This window comes from Canis lupus, chromosome 36 (assembly GCF_011100685.1).
Source record: "Canis lupus familiaris isolate Mischka breed German Shepherd chromosome 36, alternate assembly UU_Cfam_GSD_1.0, whole genome shotgun sequence".
NCBI lineage: Eukaryota > Metazoa > Chordata > Mammalia > Carnivora > Canidae > Canis > Canis lupus.
The window spans coordinates 458,973-480,342 of NC_049257.1; the positions used below are offsets into that span (position 1 = coordinate 458,973).

Here is a 21,370-nt window from a genome sequence, read left to right on the forward strand (position 1 = left end):
GACTCTGCCTCCCGGATACTGTCCCGCGGCCAACAGTTCTTCCCACGGCGAGACTGCCCGCTGGGCCAGCCTGCCAGTCCCCGGCCTCCCCTCCCCGCCCCCCCCCCGCCTCCCCTCCCGCAGGGCCTCCCCTCCCCGCTCCCCGGCCTCCCCTCCCGCAGGGCCTCCCCTCCCCCCAAGCGTCCCCTCCCGCAGGTCCTCCCCCGGGCTTTCCCCAGTGCTCCCGGGCCATTCTTTACAGGGAAGAGCCAGCGAGACCCCCTCCAGCTCAGACCGCCTTCCGAAATGCAAATACCCATCACGTCAATTCCCCACACGACAAACTCAGATCCTTCCTCTATTTAAATATTTTGGTAGTGGTTTCCTATCACTTTATTTTATTCTTTTTCATATTATTTTGTTTTTAATCATTTGTAATGTTCTGAAGATCATATATAAACATTTTTTAGGACATGAAATAACATAGTTTTTTTTTTTTTTTAATAAATCTCAACTGTAGAGGATCTTAAAAACACAAAGACTAAGTCAGCTTCATACAGAGAATGGGGCAATCGGATACACAACACAATATGCATCTTTCCAAACAAGTTTGCTAAGAAACAGCTCCCATATTTAGAGTTAGAAATAAAACAAAGTTTTCATTTACAAAAATCAGGACATCATTTGATTAATGAAGCCTATTCTTCCCCCAGTTTTACACTTGCTTATCTTCATTTAGATGATGTAAATTCATGAGAAAAGAACAAATTCTGGTATGTAACTTGTAACAACAAGTTACAAATGCTCAATTTTTTAACAAACAAAAAAATTTTCCTTCCCCAAATGCAAATATCCAGTAAATAAAACAAACATAATATTCCAGGTATAGAAATACTAGTAATTCACTTATGAAAGATGTATTCGATGGTACCATTTTTGCTTGTCCTAAATATGAAAGCACTTTACAAAAGAACCAGGCCATTATTATTTAAAGTCTATTCCTTCACCCAGTTTCCTACTCTGAATAGAAACTCACCAATTCTATAGGATTTTGGCTATAGGACTGAGCTACAGGAAAGGTCTGAAATATCTAATAGTCTTCTGGTTGGAGAAAACTGTTTCCTGGAGACCTATAGTCAGTTACTCATTACTTTGCGCTTAAAAGCATTCCTCATCAAACTTCTTCCCAGCAGCCTTTAGAATAAAGTACTGGATTTGGGCTTCCAGAAGGGGTTGCTTCCAGCTGGAACACCTACCAGTAGGGCATCCTTGCAGGCATTCTGCACGCAGCCTATGGGAGCTCTGCAGCCACCTGAAAGACCTTGATTTTCTCTATGCTAGCCTCCAGCTTGAGCGGCTCCACCAGGCCATGTACCGTACGCATATGGGCCCCAGGTGACATGGTTGTGGCACCGAGCTCCCAAGGCAAGAAGTTTTCTATCACTGCAAAGACCAGGAACAAAATCTCTAACCTGATCTTGAAGGCTTACCTCAACCAGCTGTAGTGTACCTCCTACAGCTTCTCATGTCATGTGACACATCTCTCTTTTCATTCTAGCTTCAAAGAGAGGCAAAACAAGCCAAATATTTCCTGCCATGGGGCCTTAGCACACACTGTTCCTTCTGTCTAATAAACTCCCTCCCACCCTCTTGCATGGTTATAACCTACCCTTTCTTTTGACCTCAGTTTAATCTTCTTACTTTGGAAAGCCTTTCCTAGGCCTCCCAGCCCAATTTTCCTGCTGTTAATGACCCAACACTTCACTTCTTGGTTATAGAAAGTAATTTTATACCTACTCAGGTGATATAATGTCCAGATATGACCTAAGATTCATTTTATGGAGCCACTTTTGTACACTACCATATTCCCAACATCTTTTTAAATTCTTGGAAAACATTGCTCAGTCAATGTTTGTTGAATGGATAGCTGAAAGAATTTTTTTTTTTAATTTATGCTATTTAAACATTGACTAAATAGTCCTCCTTTCATGCACTAAAACGATCCATGAAGTTTTTCTCCAACTATTTTGGTAAGCATTATCTTTCTTGTTTGAATATCACACAAATGATAAGTTCCATACTATTGGCATTTAATTGTTCTTTCTGTTTCTATAGCAGATATGCCCCTTCAAGTCAAGGATCATCTAAAATGTACATCTTAGCTGATTTACCTACTCCACTGCCTCCCTCCATCTCATGCTACATCTTATGCCACAAATAAAATACCACTAGTTTAGATTTGGTATTAAACAAATACTAATTGATGTGACGTTTTATAAAACTCATTAGGAAATTTGTGGAGAAAGTGTGAGAAAAGCAACTTTGCTTTTAACTTTGCTCTTAACATCACTCTGGTTTTGCAATTTTATATGGACCTAACTGGAAGTTTAGAAAAAGAGTATGACAAAACACAAAGATATGTTAAAAAGAGAAAAATGGAAAAAATATAACAAATGCCAACAGGGTGGAAATATGAAAGTTGTATGAAATGGAATTTAAGGAAAAAATATTTGTGAATAAAAAGTAGTTTATATTAATTAAGAGCCAATTCACCAAGTACTTCTTGCAGCTATAAACTTGCATATACTGAATAACAAAAGATCAGTGTAAATATAGTACAAACTGACAGAAATACAAGTAGAAATTGAAATAATAATTCTAGAAGTCTTTAACTTAAAACTCTTAGAACTGGTTATGCATACATAGACACAGTCACATACAACATTGAATCCAATAAATAGAGACTTGACATCATTTGCTAATGATGTGTTTTTTACAGAAGTCTTTCAAATGCCGGGGTCAACAAAAATTCTAATAACTTCCTAAAACTAGATATTAAATCTGCATTGTATGGAAACAGAGTAAAATAATTAGCATAGTGAGAAGTTATCTAATCACTTAGAAAATGCATAAATCAATTTCTTAAATCTTAAGTTATAGATGAAATCACAGAACTGAATGTATGGAATATGTAAGCATATTATACTAGTTGCAAAACATGATATTCAGAAGAAAATTTCTTGTATCATATAATAATTTTAAAATGAAAATAAATACACTTAAGTACATAAGATAAAGAAGACATAGGAGTAAATAAACAAAACATACCTATCCTCCATCTCTAAAGGCACTTGACACCAATGGTTTCACCAATGATGAATTTTGTCCCAGTCTATGAGAGCAAGTAATTATTATTTATGTCACTCTCAAGCTTTGAAAATATGTAGATATTCTTAATATTTGTTCTATGACTTCAGGATAATCATAAAAAACAGATCCTAAGTTCAAATCTAAGAGAAAAATACTCCGGAAATACCAAAAATATTTGGAATAAAAGGAATAAATTCTGAGTTGTCCTAACACATATCAGAATATAAGAAGTAGTTATATTAATTGCAACATTTTGGCATTTTTCTCAAATAGACAAATAGATTCAATTGGAAGAAGAAATGCTAGTTATTATTTGTGAAATAATAGCATAAGATTTGAAAAGCTGTTGGGATAATTTGAGGAAGACATGTTAGCATTTTACTTCACATCTTGTCCAAGGAAATTCTATAAAAATTAGAGATCTAAATGTAAGAACCAAATATTATAAAATAATTTTAAAATGGAGGGCTTCTGGGGGCACCTAGGTGGCTCGATTAGTTAACCACCTGATTGATTTCAGCTCAGGTCATGATCTTGGGGTCATGAGATTGAGCCCTGGGTCAGGCTCCATGCTCAGTGGGGAGTCTGCTTGAGATTCTCTCCCTTTCCCTCTCTCTGTCCTTCTGCTCTCTTTCTCTCTAAAATAAGTAAATAAATCTTTAAAAAATAAAATAAAATGGAAGGTTTTCTAACACAGGAAATGCAGCAGTTAAAAAGGAAAAGATAAATGTTTATGACCTTTCAGAAATATAAAATTTATATGTGGGGCAAGATACATAAATAAGCGATAGACTGGGAGAAAATATTCCCTACATATATAAAATACCAAAAACTTAGTATCACTGACAAAGAGCACCTACAAATTAATAACAAAATATCAAACAAATAGAATAGAGAGGTGAATTTGAGAAAAAAGTATAAAAGTGTCTTGAAAACATAAGCTCTGTCATATTAGAAACACGAGTAATAAAAATTAAAATAATAGTGATCCAATATTCCTTACCTAACAATTGGTGAAAAATTTTAAAATATATAATATTCAGTGCTAGCAAGGGTGTGATAAAAGAGCATACCCACTTTTGGCAGGTGTATACTTGGTAAAAACTTGGGAAGATTTTAAATGTTCATACATTTCACTCCAATTATTCCACTTTTAGATATCTATGCAGTAGGAATACTGTGAAGATGCATGCAGAAATGTGTACAAAGATGTTCATGCAATGTTGCTTAAGTCACAAAAATTAGAAACAACCTGAGTGTCCCAATAGTTGATAAGGTACATCCAAAGGTGATAGTAGCAAGAATGAACACAAAGATAAACGACAGTGCCACAGGGGTGCTGACCACGTAGAATGAATTAATCAGAATAGACGTGGACCATAAATAATAGACACAAAGAGCGTTGCTGTAATCTGGCTTGATTTCAGCCACGGGTACATCATTTTAGGCAGCTGCTTTTAAATTTCACACTGATTTGTATCAGTGTGGATACCCTTGAAAGATACCCATAACATACTACTCAAGAGAAACAGTAAGTTGAAGAATTGTCTCCATACACTTAACATAATTTTATGTTTTACAAAAAAACAAAAAACAAAAAATCCATTGTTTATGTAGCAGAGTGTGCTGTGTATGCTTTTCTAAATGTTTTGAAATATTTCATATTTAATTCATCACATTAATATTTTTTATTTATCAGTTAGTTGTTGACCACCCTTCACCATATTTTCCTATGTGCCTTAACCTTCCTCTAATCAGCTACTCTTTTTTGCTTCCTGCCTAGCAGAAGTGATATAGCAAAGAGAAGAGGGGAAAAAGAAGTAGTTGATTTTGAATTTCACAAGTTTACTATGGGGGAAGAAATGGAAATGATGCAGACATGGAGAAGAAATTTGGAGGAAGACATGGTGAAGTCAGAGAATACCTTACCTTCCATCACTTCCCTCATCAAAGAGAAAGGGGGAGGATAATTGCATGGTAAGCAAAGAGATGTTGATAGAAAAGGGTTTGTGAGGAAGAGACTCTGAGTCCCATCCTTCAGCCATCCTGGAGCAAAGCCAGATTAAGATCAGGGTAGAGTGGTGACAACCTGCTAGTTTATTTAAGGAACCCAAAGGAGGACGGGACCCCTCTTCAGAGAAGTGACTGTGTGGTGTGTCTGGGGAGGTGGGTCTGAGTCAGCTTCCAAAGTCAGGACTTCCAGAGTGGTGCAGGAACCGAGGTAGGATTCCTGTACAACCAGGGGACATTCACAGTAGTTCTTGTTAGTCCAATGGCAGCATGAACTGAATATCAGAAGTCCTCTGACTGCCAGAGCCTCTGCAGGGACGGACCTCTTTGAATCTACCACCCACAAGAAGATAAGAGACATTTCAGTAGATCCCACAGTGGGAGGATTAAGGACAAGAACAAGTTGCTTTGGCACTTGTAAGCTCACAACCATGTGCCCAACTCTAAGGAAGAAGGTAGTGTGTCATTAAGGGGAAGAAGTGATTCAATAACCTGGGAGCTCCTACTACCCACCAAGTGGTTGCAGAAAATTATGGTTTTCTGTATGCTTGACTTTGTAGAGTGAAATTTGTACCTGCATTATCTGAATCTCTGTCTTCTCTCATTTTCATTTATTTAGTTAGGTAGCTTTTATTTAATTACAGTAACGTTAAAATACAGCGTTATATTAGTTTTAGGTGTACAATATAGTAATTCAGCAATTCCATACAACACCCGGTGCTCATCACGAGTGTGCGCCTTACTCCCCATCATCTAGTTCATCCATCCCCCACACCCCTCCCGTCTGGTAACCAGCAGTTTGTGCTCTATAGTTAAGAGTCTGTTTCTTGGCTTCTCTCCCTCTCTCTCTCCTTTGTTTGTTTTGTTTCTTAAGTTTCACATATAAGTTAAGTCATATGGTATTTATCTTTGTCTTCTCTCCCTTTCTTTAAATCCCAAACAGCCCCGAGATTTTTTAGGGAGCAGGTGGAAATTTTACTTTTTTCCTTATAAGTCTCTATGTTATGTTGAACGTTTTACAATGGTGCACACTTCCTCTGTAATTAAATAACAAAGAAATAATAATTGACACATACTCCCAATACATCAAAATAGTAGGGTATTAGAAATGTCAAGTTACTTGTTTAAGGTTAAATGTTTCCAAAGTAAGCATCCCTTTTATTTTTGGCTGCAGTAATCATTCATATTTTCTACATCTAAATTTAAATTGATTGACCAAATAAAGTAGATGAAGGCTTTTTGTTTAAAGAACACTGTGAAATGTGTCGGACCTGCTTCTTTTCATGCCTCACCATTGCCCAGCAATTGAAGCAACTATTAACTTGGCTGATGCCTATTAAGGTCTGGATGCAGTCTTTCAGCATTTCCTTCCTAAGACAGCAGGACAGAATCAATGGCAGTTTCAGCTCTCCTGAAGATTGATGCAGGGCTGCAGTGCTTAGCAAAACCATGTGATCTTTGAATCAATCACTGAAATAAATCTATGCAACTGGTGTCAGGAATCAAAGTAATTTCACACTTATCTTCCCAATTCCCTAGAACCAAAGAAAATGGAATCCAAATCAGACTCACTGAGCCACACTACTGAGCCTCCACTCCCAAAGGGGTTTAATATGTGTCACTGTTCAAAAGACTTGTCTTGCAATTAAAAAAAATGGAGGTTGGCATATTTATCTGTAAATATGAAAGTGATGGAGCATTCCCGATGGTCCTGGCTCAAAAATGGCTAAGTCAGAATATAGTTGGATGAAACCATAATGCCTAATCACTGGCATGTCGATTGTAGCTGTATCTTTTCATAGGATGCTAGAAAGGTTTTGCAGAAAATCTTATGATTCACTCTCCTGATTCACATAAAATTTAATAAAATATTTCTACACAGATTCTTTTTATACTCTTAAATATCTTGAGGAAAGAAGTGTCTCTAAAAATACAATTTATAGCCTCCTCTTCCTTACTTCTAGGAACTTCTTTCACATAAGATCAACTCTTGATTTAATCTACATGATAAAAAAGATGAGTGAACCAACAAGTACAGAATGATAAATAATTTAGAATTTTAAACTTGCCCTGAAGTATTGTGGGAGCATTACATGGTAAATAACAATGTGATGTTATCTTGGTAATGTTTTCAAGAGCTTTTATTAGCTGACCCACCTTAAATTCAAGTGAGTATCAAAGGAGTGACTGTGTTCAGTGCTTCTCAAATTCAGGACCAAAATAGCATCTTAAACATCTTCATGGCCTCTATGTTTGAATGCATAGCCTCTCTCTGAACACTTTGCTCGTTGCCTACAATCTCACTGGATATGCAGGTAGAGGAAGCAGCAGAAACATACAGTTGACTTGAATCAATGTAGTTCTCAGCCTTTTATCTATACTTAAAAATATATATATATTGATCAACATACCATAGCGTATAAAGCCTGAGCTGAAAGCATACTGAGATCTTCATAGCACGTCAGGGGAATGGGAAAGGAATAGGAAGTAGTGACCAGAGTTGAGGAGCTAACTCTACTGTAATGTGGACTCCAGAATGAGAGGATCCAGCATTCACCCACATAGGTTAGGAGTATGGTTAACTTGAGCTTGATCGTGATTGTGGGAAGTATCCCAAAGCATGTGCTGTCATTGTTGAGACATAATAGTAGTTTCAAAGCAGCATTATGCTCTATGTGATGAGGTGGGTGGCATCACAATTCTAGATGATCCTAGCAACAGCTGGGAGTATATCCAAACAGAGTTCCAGCTCCCTGAGAGAGGAAAGTTTTGGCAGGGTAGCAGGGTCAATCCAAGTCTACAGCAGATGCCAAGACATACAGACAGAAGCCAGACGTACAGACTAGACAAGTGGGCTTCAGAGGAAAGGCTGCGGTTCTCTAGACAAAAGATTCTCAAGGCATTGAGCATGCCAGATATTGTAAAATCAATCAGATCTCACCAGCTGGTCCCTTGGAAGCTACTATTATACTCTCTAATCAACTCAGAAACTGGGCAGATATGAGGCTTTGGTTAAAGTCCAAAGATTCAGCAGTGATGAGAAAATCATGAGCTATGGTAGTTAGACTTTTGGGATCCTCTCCTACCAACAACTGTGCTACCAGGTGCCCCAGAGATATATGACATAGATAAACCACAAGATTCCTTCTAGGAAGTATTTCTCTCCCTGCTCAGATTTTAAGACTAAATAATTTGTTATTTTTAAATCTAAATTTAAAGGTGATTTATTGTCATTTCAAAGCATAAGCTACTTTGTGTTTCATAAATGAAAACCAGGTGAACTATATCCTTTGAAAGACATTCTTTGGGGCTATGTTTAATCAAACTCTAACACCCAGATGATGGTGTTCTTGGCAAAATTTCAAAATAAAGGCCACTCTGAGAACAGGACATGAAATTATATTATAGCAAGGAATATTTAAGCAAGATCCTAGGATGACAATGCTAATTGCAGTGATTTTGGAATGCAGGACTGTGAAGTCACATGGTCCTATGAAATTAGGTCAGGATGTTTTTGATAATAAGGTGGATTTAATTTAGGAGTGGTGTCACCTAGAAACATAGACAACTTATGTCTTATGATTTCATGACTTTTCTCCTTTTATTATAAAACATAAAACCATTAAGAAGACATTTTACCAATGTTAAGTGTATAACATTTTCTTTGCTGAAATCAATGATTTTTAAAAAGCAGATAATGTGTGGGGAGTATTGTAACCTTTTCCAAAAGTAGATATTTGCATACCATAAAACCTGTATCTAAGGCTCTTATGCCAGGGATCAGAGACAAGCAGCACAGTGGTACAATTCCAACAGAATTGATTTTGATTTAGGACAAATGATTGGTCTCCTGCGCAGTGAAACTTACCACCTCATCTCTTTCCAATGAGATGAACAGAATCAATCCACTTTCAAAAAGGTGGTCTTCATGTCTCCAATGTGACTGTGTCTACTAAGAACGTGTCTGCCATCTGGAGAGAAGTCTAGCCTAAAACGTTAATCTTGTTGGAAAACTAATTAATTTTCTTTTCTGAGGAGCTAAACTATAGTATCATGGAAAGATACGTTGAAATTCTGACAGCATACTGGCAACGACTTCCTACCCTTCAGAGCAGGGACTGTGTTCTTTGCAGTGCTATGCAGATTCTAAAACACAATGCTATAATTTACAGGCTTGGATTCTGTGTATGTTCTCAGGCCTTGAGACATGAAGGTATTAAGTTTTCTTTCCCTGAAACAACGCAACGTTTCTTATATCTGATTATTTAGTGCGGCAGAGACCACATCTTGTGCTGCATTAGAAAAAATGATTTATCCATTAATGCCTTTTAGTCATATAGTATGGAAACAAAACTCTGTTAAATCCATGAGTCTGTACCCCAGGGATCCTTTTGTTTTGGATAAATAGGTGGCCCCAAGCTAGCTTAATTTTCCTTTAGAAGCCGGGAGCTAAATGTTAGAACTAGCCTTTGAACTTGGGAGAAAGCTGAGTTGCTATGTCTGCACCTGCCTCAGTAAAATAATTTTAAAGTCATTCTGAGTGTAACTTCTGGACAAACCAATTAGGAGTAGTAGTCCCTTTAGAATTAAGATCAGAAACTTACAGTATTTACAGCCAAGATGTAGTAGAAGATGATTTTAGCACAATGGAGAAGTTCTAAGAAAAAGCAGGCATGTGAGTGAGAAAGGAGGACACCGCCTTCTGATTTGTACCCCCAGGTCTTACTACTTCTTCCAAAACCTTGTGACTCCAAAGTCCCTGAGCAGGCCGCTGCTTGTTCTGGCCAGAGAGCAGAGCCACCCACCAGGTGCCTGCAGTCTCCTACCCAAAAGGGAAGAATCAAGAATAATGAAAGCACAGGACTAGAAGGTACCTCACTCAAAGATTTAGTCTGTCTCATTCTTGAATCTCCTCTGTAGCATCCCTGCTGAATGGGCATCCAGAAATAGGGGATTTAGTCTCTCCACAGGCTCCAGCTATTAGAAAAATCTTTCTGATTAAGAGCTGAATCCTCTGTGTGTGTAGCTTGCTCCACTCACTGTTGCCACCATTCCTACTTGAGTGTATACTTAACACATGGAATCCCTCCTGTTTACGGCGGTTCCTCAGACATTGGAGCATGGTTATTCTGTTAAACCTGAGGCTTTTGGTTTTCCTTCAATGGTAAACACTACTACTCCTTTGACCATTTTTCATTTAACATGGTTTTAGAACCCTTGCCAGTATAGTTGCTTTCTTTGAATACATTGAGTTTATTTACAACTTTTAAAAAATATGGTATTGGCACCAGAACCACTCTAAGATTGGAATCATCAAGAAACAGAAGAGAGCTGGCCTCTGGCCTGCCCCTGCAAGAGTCTTTGCTTTCACACGTTTTTGGCTATCTCAGTACTCCACTGACTAATCTAGAGCTTCTTCTTGAATAAAAGCTTACATATTTTGTATTTATGGTCTGTTATGTACCACATTTTCTCCAGCCTATACTTGTACAGCTATTTTTTAGATCCAAATAGAGAACCTTGTATTTTCCCAGGTTAAATTTTATCTTATTAAGGTCAGACCATTACTCAAGTATCTCAGAATCTTTTGGTATCCAGATTTAGTCAGTCAATATGTTCTCCTTCCACTCCTCAATTTCCTCATAAATGAGAATAAAAACTACCTCATACGATGATTGTAAAGACTGCATGATCCAATACATGTAAAGTGCTTAGAAGAAATATGTAGTAAAACTGCATAAAGTAAATTATTATCACTTTATAAGCAAAGCCAGTCTACAAAAATGTCTTTTAACTTTAAAGGACATTTGTTGACATCACGCAAATAATCCCCAATGTTTTAGAATAAAATATTTTAGTCAAAACTATTGTAAGCAGATTTTCAACAACAAAAAAAATTGTTTAAGCAATGTAAGTGAACACTAGAGGACTTTACAATTGCAGAATTCAAGGAGAAAATAATTTTTTAAAATCTTTATTCATTTCCAAGTAAGAAGGCTATATAATTGGACAAGCTGAGGCTCATTTTGAATTGCCTCCTAAAACCCACATTCTTACATCCTAGAACCATCTGCTACTAGCAAACTCTAAATCTACCAAAATGATAAATTGCTTTGCTTCTCCTCTATGTGAAATCATTACTCAAAGCTGTAGGGGTGGATCCAAGTTAATGACACAGCTCCGTGTGTGAAAAAGTTGGAACTTTCCTGTACTGTCAATCAGAAGAATTAGCAGAATGACATAGTGGAAATGCTCTTGGTTTGTAATGTCTCAGATCTGGGTTTACATCTTAGCGCAAGAACAGTTCAGTTATGTGACCTTGGATAAGTTACTACCCCTCAGTCCCTCCATTTTCTCATTTGTGGGAGTGGGATAATTATAACTTCTAGAGTTGTAAGGAATTTGAAGTAACATGTGTAAAGTACCAACTATGATCAATACTAGCAGTTATCAGTCATTCATATGAATGGATGAAGATGGCAGTAATCAATAAGAATTTGTAGATGCCTACAAGTTTCTACAAACAGAATTTGAAAATCAGCCATGTCAATAATACAATCCAACTAGAAGACAATAATAAGAAGAGAATGTAGACAACAGGACTATATTATATTCTAAGTGCTTGGGAAACAATGTGGAAGCAAAATCCCTCTTAAAATAGTAACTTTTAATTTCTTAAATGAAAACATAGGATAGAAGAAAGTTAGATGGTCTTAGAGAAGGGCCTAACATTCTGGCATAACACTTCATCTAAACATGAGAATATTACAAATTTTTAACTTCACTCAGCCTTTCTTAAGTGACTGATACATGACAGGTAAACCATAGTCTAAGAAGACAATGCCTTTGGTGTTCATAAAACCTTTTTTTATAGCACTTCTCCAGTGTCTAAGCACTCCTTCTGAATCTATAGAATTATAAATTGAAAATATTTTTATCTCAAAAATCATTGAATCATGGAACACTGTTAATATTTTCTTTCTTTCTCTATACAGCACATTAAGCATGAAATGAAACTCCTTATCAAAGAGTGAAGGTTCATCTTTTGAATAGCTTTTCTTTATTTCAACAGTCAGTGAAGTCTTTGCTTTGTAGAATGGAAGGAAGTTGTTGGCGAATAAAAATACATTTAAAACATGCAAAGAATTCAGTATAATTTAATCTCTGTATTATAAAATTTAAGGTGTGCGATCTCATACAAAAGGTAGATGTGGGTCTAGTTTAATTTTGCAGTAGATGTTGATCCCAAAGCTGAAGGAATACTTCAGTAAATTCTCCTTTAAAATGGAGACTACATTTCAATTTTAAATTTTCAAATTTTTAATATTACTATTTGGTTCTTTATATATTATCATTTAAAGTGATATACCTTGTTTTCCCGAGGTATTAATTGCTTTGGCATCCCTAAAAGTTTCTACTTATAAATCTTCTAAATGTTAGACAAGTTTAATAAAAGAACATTTTAAAAATGTATTATTTACTGAGAAAATATTTTAAAAACTTAGATTTTTAAAAAGATTTTATTTATTTCTTCATGAGAGACAGAGAGAGGTAGAGGGAGAAGCAGGCTCCATGCAGGGAGCCTGATGTGGGACTCGATCCTGGGACTCCAGGACCATACCCTGAGCCAAAGGCAGATGCTCAAACGCTGAGCCACGTAGGCATCCCATTCAATTTTATTTTTTAAAAAATCAAAGTTTTTTTGGGTCATCTAGGTGACTCAGTGGGTGAGTGTGTCTGCCTTTGGCTCAGGGTGTGATCCCAGAGTCCCAGGATTGAGTCCCACATCGGGCTCCCTGCATGGAGCCTGCTTCTCCCTCTGCCTATCTCTGCCTCTCTCTCTCTCTCTTTGTGTGTGTGTCTCATGAACGAATAAAATCTTAAAAAAAAAAGGAAAAAAGAAAGAAAGAAAAATATTACTGAACAAAAACTGGGTAATCAGACTATTGGGTATAAAGCAATCAGTCAAAGATTAACCATAAAGTAAATCATATGTCTAGATATAGTGGTTTAGATTAACTATTGAAAGTTGTTAGTTTTTTGTTTTTAAGGTTATCATTTCCTGAAAAAGACATAGTCAAATATAGGAGGGCGACCATGCCAAGAAAAAGAGTATTCGAAACAAAACAAAACAACAAAACAAAAAGAAAAAAAAGAAAAGAAAGAGAAGAGAAAAGGGGGGGAAAAAAGGGAGTGGTCTTATGTTTGTACACATGTGCCTTAGAGGCCCATTATGTAGGTTGCTAATGCAGAGACTCTACTGAGAACACTGTGCTTCCTCAGATTCAGGCTTTCACAGTTGGAAGCCCAAAGATGAGATGAGCTTACCTGTTGTGATGAGTTGGGTGAGGAACAAGCTTCTAAACACCAGTCTTTACCGTTGACAGATTTCCTCTCTCAAGTACATCATCAGCTCCCCTCCCCATTTGTGAATAAGAATGAAGAGGCCTACTAGTACAGGTTGCAGAGCAACTGGTCGGCTAGGTAATTCCCCAAGTCAAAAGTGTGGAACAGATAAAGCAGCCGGAAACCCAAAGAAATGAACAATGAAGGTTCAGTTTCTCTGCAGATAAGTAAGCTAAGCTAACTCTCTGGATTAGGATGAATTCAGATAAGGAACAATTTAGAAACAGAGTAAAGGATTCAAAAAAGGTAAAAAAAAAAAAAAAAAAAGAAATCCCATGTATTTACAGAGCAGCAGCCTTTCCAAGGAAGATGGGTCATGAGAGAGAGCCCATCAAAGTGAGTTTTTCAGATCAATTTGGAAATGCTAAATATTTTATCTCTCCTAGGGAGAGTCAGAAAGCTTAAAAGAGAAGTCCTGCAGCAAATAAATCTGCTTCATTTCGTTTAATAATTGATCATATTAAAATTTTCTTACCATAAAATTTACCATCTCAAGGACATTTTTATGCCTAGCCAGGTCTAGGGAGGGCAAATGATTTTATTTTCATAAACAAATGGAGATATCAGATGACTGGTCGAAATTAAGGCCACTGGGTACAAGGTGGTGGCAATGCCTGCCCCAGAAATCCAGGCCATTATCCGGGGCATGTGGAGCTACATCAGCACAGACACAGAATCATGAAAGAAATGTAAAAAGGCGACTGAGCCTTGTTGAAAGACAGCAGATAGAATCAATAGTGTTTTAAAAGAATATGAGTTAAGGGTCAGGAGATATAGGTCCAGTTACTTGGCTCCATCACTGGCTAACTGGCATTGGTTCCTTTAAACTGGGTGAGAATCATTTTAGGACATCCAGCAGCCTATTGCTTCTTCTGACGGCAGAATCTCTTATGTGAGGACTCATGGTTGAAGAGAACTGATTCTACTTTCCTTTGTTCTCTCCCTCTCACCACAGGGATGGCAATGACCCACTACAGCCTTCCTCCTGCATCCACCCCAGTCACTGAGATTGGTTCAGGGAGTAGCACATGGCCAGAGTTCGCCCAGGAAGACAGTTTCTTTTTGTTACAGTTGTTAAGCTGGTAAGATGTGAGTGTGGGCCTAGAGGAGGGGATCGTTTTTCGTTCCCCCTTTTCTCACCACGTGGAAAGAGCTTGGCTGAAAGACAGAGATGGTGGAAGAATTTGGATGGCATCATACATCAGCTTCTTGTACAGCTGAAGTGGCTGTATCCTTGGTCTTGCAAATCACACAAGTCAGTAAATTCAGCATCCTATTTAAAGTCAGCTTGAATTGAGTTTATGTTGATAGCAACTCAAAGAGTCTCAATTAATTTAAACCATTATAGGTTGGATGTTTTGTAAATTTAGAAGGTATTTATGTTACTTAAAACAAGAATGCATTAAGCTCACCTCTGGAATGTGAGGGAGGGAATTTCACACTTGATCCTTTTTGTTAATTATTCAGCCCTTGAAAATTCATGGTGGGGGAAATGAATAAAACATGTATTCCCAAGCTGAATTTGTAGAAAAATATAGGTAGCCTCAAGAAATTCAGTTACAGCACTTTCTTTAGGCCTTCCATATTCATGCTTATCTTGAGCTTGAATATATAATGTACAATGAGCCTTGTGTGTGCTACCTGAAGGCATGGGGAAAAGTCAAATTGAGTTGTTTGAGTTGTTCAGGCCTCCACATTAATTATAGAGAATAGCGAGTACTTCATCTGTAAGGGGAAAAGTCACATGTATGTGTAGCTCGTATGTATCAGGATCACCGAGCACACCTGGACATAAATCAAGCAGAAGACAGCTGGGGATCCCAGAATCCCCCGAAGGCGCCTTTAAATTCCATGATCCTTTGCACTCAACTTCCAAGGTCTAAGTTCATAGCTAGTACAGAATCATGCCTATGTGGGATACTAAATAATAAATATTTATTGATAATTAAGAAGATCTGGCAAGGCCTCTTTGACCTTTGGATAGAAGTTAACTGAACTAGCTCACAGGATGCTTGCAATTGGTGCAAGACTCTGAGAGGAAAGAGAATTGAAGGAGGAATTAACAATTTTCCACATTCTTCTAGCATTGCTTGCACTTTTACTGGTAATCTTTGATCCTTTTTTTTAATCCTCTAAATGTATACTTTCCTAGTCACCATTTTGAGAATTCATAATTGGCCTGTAAATTTCTAGAGACTTAATGGGTTATTTTTGTTTTCATTGATCTTCTTCAAATTTAGGTTTCCCTCTCATTTCTCTTAACTTAGTGTTGAAAGATTTTTAAGCTGTGCAATATACAATCTTTGACTTTTCTGTCCCTTGGGGTTTCAGCTTTTTTTTTTCTTTCCAGTTCTTAGGTGAAGATTGAAACATATATGTCAAGATCTAGACTAAGACTCCAGGCACCTCGCATAAATCTTGTTCACTGAACATTTTGGGACTATTGTAACTATTTCTATGTGTTATTTTATTGCAAACAAATAGTATAAAACAACTAGGGAATATGCGATACTGACTACGGTGGGATGGATCTATTTCATCAGTATATAATGTGGGAAACAGACTATATGAGTGTGTGCATGTGTACCTGCCTTAATCAATACTATTTAGAATATGAACTGCATGATCCTGCTCAATTTATAGGAAAATAAATAAAGCAAAAGAGACATTCTAGATCCCAGAGGGATTCTTTTCCCATAGTAATCAGACATCTGAGTCTTGGTCTGATAAAAATCAATGACTCTTTCAGGGCAGTATATCTTTAGATGTGAGCGAGTACATAATGAAAGAGGAATTGGTGAGGGTGGAAAGCTTATACAAAAAAAAATTGACACGACAAACTAACATTTTCTGCTTGTTATAAAGTGTGCTGACATGTAGACGAGAGCAAAATTATGCATGTATATTGATATCACCATGAATTCCAGAAATAGTAAATAGGAGCAACTTCTTTATTATTTGACTCTTTGGGGTAGATCATATGTCTTCCCTCATGTGTGTTTATTTGTGCCTGGTTTTATGGCTCAAATGAATAGGAATCATCTTATTTTCTTAGTAGTAACTTGTACCATGTATACATGAGTGCTTGACAAACACTATCTGTTTGACTTATGAGTTCAGAAAATACTATCTAATGGAAACCTGCTTTAAAATGGGAATAGGGCAGAGTTTTGTTCCAGTATTATCACAGATGGCTTGACCTTTCATGTATTGATCGCTTTGTGCCTGCATTTACCCGCTCAAAAATATTTCAGCAAATAGGCACTTACATATATTTAGAGAAGGAAATTACCCATCATCTCTTCAAACAAACAAACAAAAAAGCAGACAAATGAATACATGCTTTGTTTATTCTCATTGTGTATGTATTATTTAGGTTAGAAGCAAGCCACTGTTTGCAAGCTTACGGAGGAGTATTTTAAAAATGCATCTGGTTATCCTTACAACAATCCTTGTAGAAACTTCCTCTGAAATGTACTGAATTTATCAAATACAAGTAGTAAATTTAAACTTCTATTGTGATCACCATAAACAATACAGGGCCTGCTGATAATATTACATACTTAATTTTTCTAGACTATACTTTCTAAGAATTTTTAAGCCTAGCTGATGCTATAGAATTAATCTTAGACTTTCAAATATTTCAAGAATTTAAAACAATACAAAAATATTTGGAAAGGAAGACAGTGAGATGGGCCATGGAAGCAATTAACCATTGAGCATTTAAATTCAGGGATGAGAAAACAATTACTATTGTTGGAGCTGACTTTAAAACATATCCCATTTGAGCTATTGTGCACATATCTAAATGGGATTTGGCAGGTGGATAAAAGATCTGTTGATTCCTGTTTGGGGGATTGCTTTAGACTTGCTGCTTCAACAGAAGCTTTCAAACTAGGTTTGAGTCTTATAAAACAAACTGAGCTCTGGAATCCTTTCCTGGCATTGCACCCCAAAATGACAATTATAATAAGCCAAGGCTAACGAAGGCTCTAAACTGCATGTGGAACAGCTGTTGTGTGGTGTTGCAGAAGCTCAAAGGGGGAAATGCTTTGGGGGAGAAAATTGGTTGTTGATTTGTCTTCAAACACCCGAGAAGCTGCTGTAAACAACAGCACATATTAGCTTGACTGTGCATGATCTAGATGAATCACTTGTCAATTATTTGCTCCCTCATTCAATGGGCTCTGCTTTCATTGTGCCATCCAGTGAGAATACAGAGATCTGGAATACGTAAGGCATTGGTTAGATGATGTGTGATTAGTCAGTTTAGAAACTGCTGTCTATGGAGGCCTGGCTGGGTGTCTGAAATTGTGCTTTGATTATTGTAAGTAACGTACCCTGAGTCAAGGAGCGCTTGATTCTCAGGGATAAACATTTCTACCCAAAGGACCAAGATTGGAAAGATAAAATTTATTTCTAAGTTCCCTCATGAAGAAATGTATGAAACATCTTAAGAGACAAGAAAATGTTAAACAAGTTAATTCAGTAGAATTGTAGGATGTCCTTTTGGAATCCATCTTTTTCATTATAGGGATGAGGCCACTTGACTACTCAGCTTTCAAACTAGTCAGAGACTGGAACAAACAAAATTTTCTTCATCATAGTCCAATGTGCCTTTCCCTTCCTTACTCACAATTAGTGTAGGAAGACATCACAGGACTGACTCTGGACTCAAGGAGAGGTCAGAGTGACTTGGAAATCAATAATCAGGCACAGGGACTGTCCCCGGAGCAGGTCTGATCTTAGACCTGAAACAGTAGCATGGCCTTTATATTTCGTCTTCCCTCAAGCTCCCTCAAGGTGTCCAGCACCCAAGTTCTTAATACATTTTCAGGGACAGTGGGATGGTCTGTATCAGAATCATAAGAAAAATAACACTATCAACTATTGGCTAAGCCCCTTATGTGGAGGCCACTGAGGCTCAGAGGCATCAGTGGCTGGCTGCACAGCCTGAGAAGGGTTACAACCCTGCTAATCCACTTGCTGAGTCTCACAAAAACCTCTCCCTGCTTCTGCCATATTTCCAGGAGGGTTTCAGGAAGTATCAAATACCTCCCCATGGACTATGTCAAATCTAGCAAGCTTTTACAGAAAGCCATTTCTCTCTCTCTCTCAGGGCTTCCCACTAATTACTGACCAAATGGTGGACTTAAGCGTGGGATGATATAACCTGCCTGTTTGCATCTATCTCTCTCAATTCCCAGTCTCTTAAGGCTGAAATTATTTTCTTAGGTCAAATACAGAGAGTGACTTTTAAAAACTCACTTTCCTTTACAGCATGACTGTGGGAAAGGACAGATGCTCCATACATTCTGGGCAGGATTAAAAACTTTCATTTAACGTATTTGTTAGAATCAAAAAAAGAGAGAGCCAAAGGCAGGATGAGGCAGGGAGTGGCGTGGGGTACGGGAAAGTGGTTGCCATGTGGCCATCAGGGAATAGGGAGTGTAAAAAGCTTCTTGCACATATCGCCTCATCTATAAAAACCAGAACCACTTGGCATCTCTCTAAGTAACAAATGGATCTAAGGGCTGCAGAGAAGAGTTGTTGGAAGGAAATGGTCCCCAGGGCTATGATATTTTCAGACCGTGTGCATTTCCCTATGATGCATAGATCATGGATTACAGAGCTCTGTTCACAATTTTTTTTTTTTTTTTTTTTTTTTTTTTTTTTTTTTTTTTTTTTACCTAAGGACTAAATTTTGCAGGATCTGGTTTGTCTGACACTCATAATTTCTCGGAGTAAGAGAATAAAATAAGAGAATAAATTTGGACAGTGGAGGTAAGAAGAAACTAAATTTTCTTTTGAGTTATAGGGAGGAGGAAAGAAGTGTAAAGACGTATTAAGGCAAACAAACATGGATGGTATTGAGAGAGGAGATGGTAGTCATAGAGTTGTTTGAGCAGGCCCCTTTTGCAATTTTCAGGACTTTGGCTTTAAATCGAAATGTCTGTTGTACACAAGGAAGTGAAAATGGACCTGGAAGTGCGAAACATTTTTGCGTCTGAAACTCACTGTAAACATGCACCTTGCAGAGCAGGGCACATAGCAAGAGTCCTACAAACTCTCATTGATTGGTTTTTGATCCCAAACAGATTTCCACCAGAACAACGAATTCACTGATGGGCTAGTAAGTGTGCATGAAGAAGGAACCCTTGGCAGATGTTGCAGCCACCGAAAAAAAGAACCCGAGTTTAATTTTAAATGTCTGGTTTGTCTCAGCACGAACTGATTGTTCTGTCTTGTTTCTCGCTTTCAAACATGGAGGCAGCAGATTCACTTGGTGCCATTGAAACTGTCAACAAAATAAGGAGCCTCCACTTGGTGCCCTACGCATTAACAAAAGTAAGCTGCCTTCCATGACTCAGCCTTGACTACAGGTTGACTGTGCTCCCCTCGCCGGATGCAGAACACAAAAACAAATAAGCAGACCCTTCCCAGCAAAGAAGACAGAAACAACAGGCAAGGCTTCAAAATCCTTTTTCTTAAGTCTGAAACGTATCAGCATTCAAAAAACCGTTCGAAGGCATACTTCCTGGCATGATTTATGTTGAGAGTGAAGTGGACGTCTACTGAGTAGTACATGGGATGTCAAAGGACAGTCAAACCTTTCGATCCTGATCTTTGAGTCAAACTACAGGTTTACACCCATGGTGCTTCTTCCTGAGTAAATGGGACATTATTATTATTCAGTTTTAGTCAATCTTGTATCTGCTACTGTGAAGTCTTTCATTGCTACAGCATGGAGGCTCCTTTGTTTTTTTGAAAACGGTTAGGGTCCTACCCCAGGTGCAAGGATAAACTGCTCTTACCAAGTTGAAGCTTGAAGTGATGGCCCCCGTTGGGCCATTTTCACAGCCACGGCTCTCGAGGCTCTTCTTCCCATCACCGTCCCTTCAGCACCCTGGCCAGCTCCGCGCAAGCCCGCGGCCGCGCCTCCGGGCCCGGTGGGCGGGGCCGACCCCGGGACAGTCGCGTCGCCCCCGGCTTCCGCAGCTACTTTCCCTCGCATTCGCGCTTTCGGTGTTTAGTGCGGAGCCGCACCCCGCCGCCGCCGGTCGGGGGAGGGCGCCGGCGGCCAGCGCCCACGTGCCGCCTTCCCGCGGGGCCCCCTGTCGGCTCCGGCTCAGGGCCAGGCCTACCCGAGTGGGCAGGAGCGCCTCGTGGGAAGGCGGAGGGCCGCCCCCGCCCCTGCCCCCGCCGCCCCCGGCCCCACCACGTGCCCCGCACCCCGCACCCCCTCCGCGCCGCGCACCCTGGCTCCTCGTCGCCCCGCGTCCCCCCTGCCGGGAGCCCAGAAAGAGCACGAGGAAGCCGGGAGCAACACACTGCAGCCTTGCATTTATTAAGGAAATGTCAAATAAGGGGGGGAAAGTCAAAACGGTGTGTCATGAATGTCAAGAGCACTTCTGCGGCGCAGACCCTGCGGTCGTGAGCTACGAGTTCCAGCCCGGTCTGTGCCCGGGGCTGCTGGGGCGCAGCTCCCCCCCCGGCCCCGGCCCCGGCCCCCGCCCCCCAGCCCCCGCCCCCCGGAAACGCGATAGAAGAAGCAGGTCACCGGGTCCCCGTTCGCAGCCCCCCCCCATAACAGAACTCCAACCCCGGCAGGCAAACGGGCCACTAGGGCAGCGGAGGGCTTCTCACACGTGTGTCCGAGCAGACGAGCACAAACCCCGCGCGGGGGCACGAGACGCTCCGCCGACGGCGCGGAGCCCGCGGAGCCGGAGCAGAGCCGGAGCCGGAGCCGGAGCCGGGCGGGCGGGCGGGGGACAGCGCGGCGCGCACTCGGGGCGCTCGGGCACCGGCCGTCGACGCCGCGGGG

The 21,370-nt window shown here is 39.3% G+C and overlaps 2 long non-coding RNA genes and 1 pseudogene across 2 annotated transcripts; 1 reads left to right on the forward strand and 2 right to left on the reverse strand.

Annotated features, from left to right (window-relative positions):
* Positions 1 to 264: 264 nt before the first annotated feature.
* On the reverse strand, positions 265 to 3,074 carry LOC111094243 (annotated as a pseudogene).
* Positions 3,075 to 6,269: 3,195 nt separating this feature from the next.
* LOC111094244 lies at positions 6,270 to 7,797 on the reverse strand. The gene is made up of 2 exons (XR_005384535.1): positions 7,551 to 7,797; positions 6,270 to 6,674 (listed from the first exon to the last, which is right to left on the reverse strand). It is a non-coding gene; the product is annotated as an uncharacterized LOC111094244 (long non-coding RNA).
* Positions 7,798 to 9,764: 1,967 nt separating this feature from the next.
* Positions 9,765 to 20,226, forward strand: LOC111094260. Its single transcript, XR_005384538.1, has 3 exons — positions 9,765 to 10,009; positions 14,501 to 14,627; positions 19,644 to 20,226. It is a non-coding gene; the product is annotated as an uncharacterized LOC111094260 (long non-coding RNA).
* The last annotated feature ends 1,144 nt before the right edge of the window (positions 20,227 to 21,370 follow it).